The sequence below is a fragment of the Ranitomeya variabilis genome, chromosome 3 (assembly GCF_051348905.1).
Source record: "Ranitomeya variabilis isolate aRanVar5 chromosome 3, aRanVar5.hap1, whole genome shotgun sequence".
Lineage (NCBI taxonomy): Eukaryota > Metazoa > Chordata > Amphibia > Anura > Dendrobatidae > Ranitomeya > Ranitomeya variabilis.
In genome coordinates this window covers 492,108,073-492,115,592 of record NC_135234.1, presented here as the reverse complement: position 1 = coordinate 492,115,592, position 7,520 = coordinate 492,108,073, and the positions used below count along the sequence as shown (strand labels likewise).

Genomic DNA, 7,520 nt, shown 5'->3' with positions numbered 1-7,520 from the left:
CGAGAAATAGACTGGCTAATATAATGCATTTCTCTCTCTAGACCCACTGAATTATCGCACGCATCCACTCGGCAATCCCCCCGGTGGAGTCGGTAAGATCCCCTACCACTATATAGAGTCTATCTAAGTTTCCTTTCTTTTCTCCCTTTTTTTCTTTTTCTTTATCTTTTTCCTCGTATGGTTTGGACTCCTACTTAGTTATAATATTTGTCAACAGTATATATGCTTTAAACAGATGCGTTTGAAAATTACTCTGATGTGCTAACACAGTATAAATCCATGACAGTATACATTCCCACACATATCCTGTGTTTTGGCAACTCCAATGGTTCTCTGCATGACCGATATCTGGTCAAATTCTATGCATATCGATGTGTCCACCTTATATACATTTGTTATGTGTCCAGGACATTGCCCTCCCCTCCCACCTTTCTTCCCGCCCCCCCCTTTTCCTCTCCAGCTGCCGTTCAACTTAGTTCACTGCTGGGCACAATTGCGCAGGCGCCGGCTTCCCCACTCGATCCCCATGGCAACACACAAACGTTGCCGGCCACACACTATGACTAACCACACAGCGCAAGCGCCAGCGTTTCCATGACTTCCGGTCACATGACCTCGCAGCGCTCTATGACTAGAAGCGCGCACAGGCACCCAGCGCCAGTCACAGCTCAGACACGGGAGTGTCAGCCGCACACCGCTGCGCCACCTATGGACGTAGGTCACTACCACAAAGATAAGTATACCCACATTACCGCCAGCCTAATATATTTCTCATAGTTATTAACATAACATTACCAATTTCCACAGCCACTGTCGGACAAACGCTGGGCAGTATAGCAATACGCCCACTGGACTCCACATCCTTTGACACAGAAGTCTCCACACACACCACCAGGGTAGGTTCTTACCATACCCTATAGGACACACTATATAGTTTACCCCTATTTTTCAGTGTGACTCTATCAACATATTTTTCCACAGGTACAGGTGTGCCATCCTCATCCATATTAACCATTGCATATATTTTGCCCCATGAGGCAAAGAATATCCCATGATAGATGACGATCAACTCAATTGTCAGGGTAGGTCTCAGTAACCCCCTCACGTTACCACATAATCATGTTTAACCCCTGGGATATCCACATATTTATGCCCTTTCCCCCCCCCCCTTGTTTTCCAACAGGAGACAACATTCCATTGTTCTACAACACCATTTTTTCAGACCAAGATAGACTCTTCATATAGTAGGTAGGCCACCGAATTGCCTTATTCATACTAGATTGCACCAATACCATGACATGCATTTCCTTGGACCTATCTCTCTGAATATAGATGTCCCAATACCTCTTCTCCTAGGTATATTATTCTATGACATCTAGCTACTAGGTTATACAGAGATATTTCTCTGTACATGAACATCCCAGTTGTAAATATTGTACATTAGTGTATATTTCTTGATGTATGTATGTGCACCTGTTTTTGTACATATCTAATTGTAAATATTTGTATTTTTTCTAGCGACGTTGTGACCAAGGCTATGTATTAGCCGAAACGTCAACGCTTACCAGTCGCTTTTGTCTAAAAACCACTACAAAATAAATTTCCACTTAAAGCATATCTTCAATTGTACGTGTGCAGTGATCTTCATATTCAGTCAGTACCCATCAGTCAGTCTATCTTCCCTTTACTTGTCTGCCTGTATTTGCTTGTCTATCTCAGTTTCAGTCGGTCCAGTCCTCACCTGCCAGTGCTCATCTGTATATCAGCCAGGCCGGTCCACACCTGACAGAGCTCATCTGTACATCAGCCAGTCCAGTCCACATGTGCCAGTGCTCATCTGTGCATTAGTTGGTCCATTCTACATCTGTCAGTGCTCATCTGTACATCATCTGGTCCAATCGGCACCTGCCAGTGCTCATCTGTACATCAGGTGGTACAGTCCGCATCTGCCAGTGCTCATCTATACATCAGGTGGTCCAGTCCGCATCTGCCAGTGCTCATCTGTACATCAGTCGGTCCATTTTACATCTGCCAGCGCTCATCTGTACATCACCGGGTCCAGTCGGCACCTGCCAGTGCTCATCTGTACATCAGGTGGTGCAGTCCGAATCTGTCAGTGCTCATATGTACATTAGTTGGTCCAGTCTGCACCTGCCAGTTCTCATCTGTACATCAGCCGGTGCAGTCTTCACCTACCAGTGCTCATCTGTATGTCAACCATTACCCATCTGCATCCATGGTTCCTGCCTACTAACATCTACTGTTTCTTCCTTCAGGCTGTCCCAGCTTCTTGTCCCTATGGGGTCAGGTGCCATCTACCCAAGGTCAGTACTGGTGTATCGCCTGGCTCGTATCCGAGGTCAGATTTGGAGAGGCACCTAGTTATGCCCCTCCAGGCTTTTCTTGGGCCTTGGCACAGTAGTTCCAAGAACCAGGCCATTACAGCCTTGCAGCTATTACCTTTAATGGTATAGCACAGCCAATCAGGAGAGACTGTCATAGACTGTATAAAAGCAAAATCAGTGAAGGCACCAGTCATTTTCTGCTGAATCTGCATAGCTAGAGGATGACAGAACCTATAGCTTTGCCACAGAGATAGGGAAAAAGCCATGAAGACACTGAACAGACTGTACAGCTACTGTGTAATAGCACAGTAGTGAAGAAGTTTAGTGTGTGAGGAACAGGCTGTTTGTTACCACTGGTTAACATCCATTTACCCATGGCCATAAATATGGAGGTCACTTTGACATTAATTTGTGACAAATTTGATTAGTTCCAAATCAAACATTTTTTAAACATTCAGCAAAGCTGGTTGTCATGATCCATTCCAGGGTTTAGTCCTGTCTGCTCTTTTTCCGGGCGGATCATGTCAAGGGTTAACTTTGCTCTGCCTCATTCTGGGATCAGGTTTGCTATTTAGCTCCCAGGCATCCTGCTGGTGGTGTCAGCTATAGTTCTGCCTTTGGCATTTGAACCTGACTCTGGAAGCCCTTGATTTGTCCTGCTGTGAACCCTGACTTGTCCTGTGTCTGTTATCTCCCTCTGTCTGCCCTTTCGCAGCCTTTCTCTGTTTGTCTGTTGTTCTGCTTGATTCTTCAGTTCTGACCTCCTGGCTTGGCTATTGACTCAGTTTTGGTTTGTCCCTATTGTATCATATCTTGCTTGTCCTGGTTTACTGATCTCTTGCTACGTCCTGACTATCCATTCTGTCTAAATCCTTTTTGTACTGTCGTGCTATCTCGTGTTCTGACTCGACTTTTCTGACCACTCTCTCGCCACTAGGTGGCATCTGTTCTGCTGCTCAGTGTGTGCATTCTCGCTTCCCTATTAAGCTCCCCCTGGTGGAGGTTGTGCTGTACTGCACTGCAGCTGCATGACACCGGTAAATTTGAATTGATAAAGATTCATCTGTAGAATTTTAGTTTTAAAATCAATATCTTTGGTAGATTGGTTTTAAGTAACTGAATACAAATTTCCCTAAAATGCAATATCCTATTAATATTAAGGAAAATTGCTTTTATAGTATGATCCGATTTAGTTCTCAGTGGCTTGGCCTTAAATTATACCATTGCTTCTATGTAGCTTCTAAACATAATAGTTTTTTTTAATATGTAAAACATATATTTTCTTGGTTCGATCAAGTAGTCATTATGTTTTATTGTGACATGCCATTTTCAAATGTATCCACGTACAATACATAAATAGATTTTCACATCAATATTCCCATGTTTTTCACTTGACTTATTCTCCAAAAGTGTTCTGATCATACAAAAGTGTTGTCAATTTTGTTAGGATATGCATTTTATCAGTGGATGGACACCTGAGATTAAAGATTAGTGGATCGATCTGTGGAAGAGCAAGTTTAAATTGAATTTCCTGAAATTGAAGGTTCCATGTGAATTTGAAAACTCCGCAACTTGTGAGGACTAGTGCAATTTCACACACTGCTGAAGTCTAGGTGAGCATTCTAATGGCGTTAGGCGCAGCACTGTTGGTTTCCCATAATTCCCTGCAGCAATTAGTTTACTTGGTCTAGGTCAACCAATAAGCAGGGGCTATCATAGCCAGTATAAAACATAGCGACCATTCAAGTAATGCAATTTATGCTTCTAATGTCTAGGATTATGACCTCAAAGCGTACAGTATTGGGATAGAAAAAGGCCCAATGTACCTGATTGAAAATGGGATTGATAGTCTCAGGCTATGAATCCTGACCAAAGACTCAACTGATGTATAGGTAACTGTAACTGCAACTGCTGTAGCAATAAAGTAACACAATGTGACAGTAAATGCATTGATCTGCAATATACTGCAGCAACAACTACCGTATGTTCTGGTGTATAAGACGACTGGGCGTATAAGATGGCCCCCAACTTTTCCATATAAAATATGGAATTTGGGATATGCCCGCTGTATAAGACGGGGGTCATCTTATACGCCCAGTCATCTTATATGGCGTGTGGTTCCCAGGGTCTGGAGGAGAGGAGACTCTCCTTCAGGCCCTGAGATCCATATTCATGTAAAAAATAAAGAATAAAAATAAAAAATATGGATATACTCACCCCTCCGAGAAGCCTGGCTGTCACCGCTGCAAGCGTCTGCCTCCGTTCCTAAGAATTGCAGAGCGTGAAGGACCTACGATGACGTCACGGTCTTGTGATTGGTCCGTGACCGCTCATGTGACCGGTCACCTGACCGCGACGTCATCGAGGGTCCTTCACGCTCTGCAATTCTTAGGAACGGAGGCAGATGCTTGCAGCGGTGACAGCCAGGCTTCTCGGAGGGGTGAGTATATCCATATTTTTTATTTTTATTCTTTATTTTTTACATGAATATGGATCCCAGGGCCTGAAGGAGAGTTTCCTCTCCTTCAGACCCTGGGAACATCCAGGATCGCTCCCTGCACACGCCGTACCCGGCATATAAGACGACCCCCGATTTTTGGGACAAATACGGTATGTTTTTTTCCACACAGTGCAAGAAAGGTGGGTTAATATTAAACCCCTCAATGCTTGCTAATTGTGAAACTAAACAAAATTCTGAATTCAAAACGTGTGTCAAAAGAAAGTGTGACTTCTGTATTTCTGCAAAAAACAATTTTTTTAACAAAAGTGAAATCTCCATAATCCTGAAACCTGAAAACAATTATTTACATACCAAACTGTGCTTTTTGGTTAAAGGGAATCTGTCACCCCAAAATTCACCTATGAACTTAGGCCACCGGCATCAGGGGCTTATCTACAGCATTCTGTAATGCTGTAGATAAGCCCCGATGTAACCTGAAAGAGAAGAAAAACAGGTTAGATTATACTCACCCAGGGGCGGTTACGGTTTGGTTCGGGTCCGATGGGCGTCGCGGGTCCGGGTCTGGCACCTCCCATCTTCATGCGATGACGTCCTCTTCCTATCTTCCTGTTGCGGCTTCTGTGCAGGCGTAATTTATCTGCCCTTTTGAGAATAAAGAGAATAATTGAATTGCTGGATTTGGTTCAAGCTGCATTTGAAAATCAGAATAAAAAGCGATCAAATAATGTTACGTACCCCACAATAGGACCAATAAAAATTTCAACTTGTCCCACAAGAACTAAGCCCATAAAGAGCACTGTTGGCTATAAAATTAAAAAGTTATATCTCTCAGAATGTGGCAATGAAAAGAATATTTTTGATAAAAAATGAGAATTTGTTGGCTAAATGGCCATAAGTTTATAATTGCCCAATAACAGCTCTTTAATGTCAAACTGTATGCATGAGTCTATTTAGCCAAACCTCCAAAATTAGTAAAACCTAAAAGAATAATAATATAAATCTGATATCGCTACAATCGTACTAACTGGAAAAATAAAACTGTCTTATTACTTATATCGCATGATGAAAAAAAAAATAAAATAAAAACAATTCTTGAACTGCTCTTTATTTGTTTATTGATCTGACTCCCAGATATTGAAATAAGGCCCAGTTAACATTTATCCTGCGCTCTCCTTGTTTTTACCATGCTATAAAATTTTTATTATTTCTATTTGTTGAGTAGTATGATCTCTTCACAGACATTTCAAAGATTTTATGTGATTAATAATGTTTTAATCCTTTTCTTATGTCAGTGGCTTTTCAGATTTCAGAAGAATCTGTCAGTAAGATCAACCCTCCCACACCCCCAAACCAGATAACTAGCCCTGCAAAATGTAAATCCACTGACACATTATATATCTGTTTTGAATTCCTAAGTGAATAGCATTTTAATTCATATTCAAATTAGGTGTTAAGTGCTCATGGTGTGAAAGAGCACTTAAGGAACCATTACCGTCTGTGTTTGTTTTCCTGCCCAGCACCAATCTGTCACGTCTTGGGATTCAATCCAGATGTCCTGTGCTCTTCTGTTGCCGTCTCTTTCCACTAAACCACAAAAGGGTCTATCACTGTCCAGTTGCCTTTTGCCTTTGTCCATTCCTTTCTGTAATCAGTTGTTTTTCATTTGTTATCTAGCCTATCCTATCACACTGCAGGTGCAACTATTTAATCCTTGCTTCCTTCTTCAGGTCTCCACTGCTAGTGATAGTCTTTAGTGGATTCTGGTTGGAGTTCTAGTCCTACTTGAAATTATGTAAGCCAGTCAGCTAAGTGTACTGCTGGGGTGTCTTTCTTATGCTGCACTTTCCCTCGGTTCCTTAGGATGTATGAGATACACTCAATGAATTTTCATGAAGTCAGGTCCAAGGAGGTAACTCTAGTCTTGCCTTTGGGGGTTATCTAGGTTGCACTGATACATTAGTCTTGAACAGGAATCAGGTGGGTCTTGTGCAGTGTTTTCAGAGTTAGCTCATTTTACCCCATTTACTATCCCTGTGTACATAATACAATCTGGTTAGATTGATTAACTCCTTAATAACCGCCAATACATCTTTTAACTGACCTGAGACATAAGAGGCTAGCCTCCCTATATAGGTGTCATTCCTGTAGCTGTCAGTTGTACACTATAGCCGACAACTTGCTGCATTAGCAACGATCAGTGTTGACATCGTCCATATCTGTTTAACCCATGCTGCTGTCAATAGTGACTACATCATATAAATGGTTAACAGAGTGTGGGGGCTCCCTCTTTATCCCCATTGGCACCCTGAGATCGTGATTGTGTGGTCCTGATGTTTGCCATGGCAATACATGACCAAATAATGGCCTTAGAGTCTGCCGGCTGTAGCAATCTGTTCAGAAGTTACCGACATTTAGGTGGTAAAAATACATTTTTTCATTCCTGTCATGTCACTTTGCATTAATTCCTGAAAATCACCTGAAGGGTTAATAAACTACCTGACAGAAGTTTTCAATATGTCAAGCTGTGCTGTTTTTAAAATGGCATCACTTTTGGGGGGTTTATAATATATAGAATCCTAAAAGCCACTTCAAACCTGGATAGGTCCTTAAAAAAATACTTTTGCAAATTTCCTTGGGAAAAGGAAAAATTGCTGCTATATTTTTAAACCTCATGAGGGAGATGTTATTTATTAATGTTTTGCTATGGGGTGACT

General features: G+C 41.9%; 1 long non-coding RNA gene across 1 annotated transcript; it reads left to right on the top strand.

Moving 5' to 3' along the window:
- Nucleotides 1–631: 631 nt before the first annotated feature.
- Nucleotides 632–1,240, top strand: LOC143818335 (uncharacterized). Its single transcript, XR_013224474.1, has 4 exons — nt 632–714; nt 808–896; nt 982–1,082; nt 1,184–1,240. It is a non-coding gene; the product is annotated as an uncharacterized LOC143818335 (long non-coding RNA).
- The last annotated feature ends 6,280 nt before the right edge of the window (nt 1,241–7,520 follow it).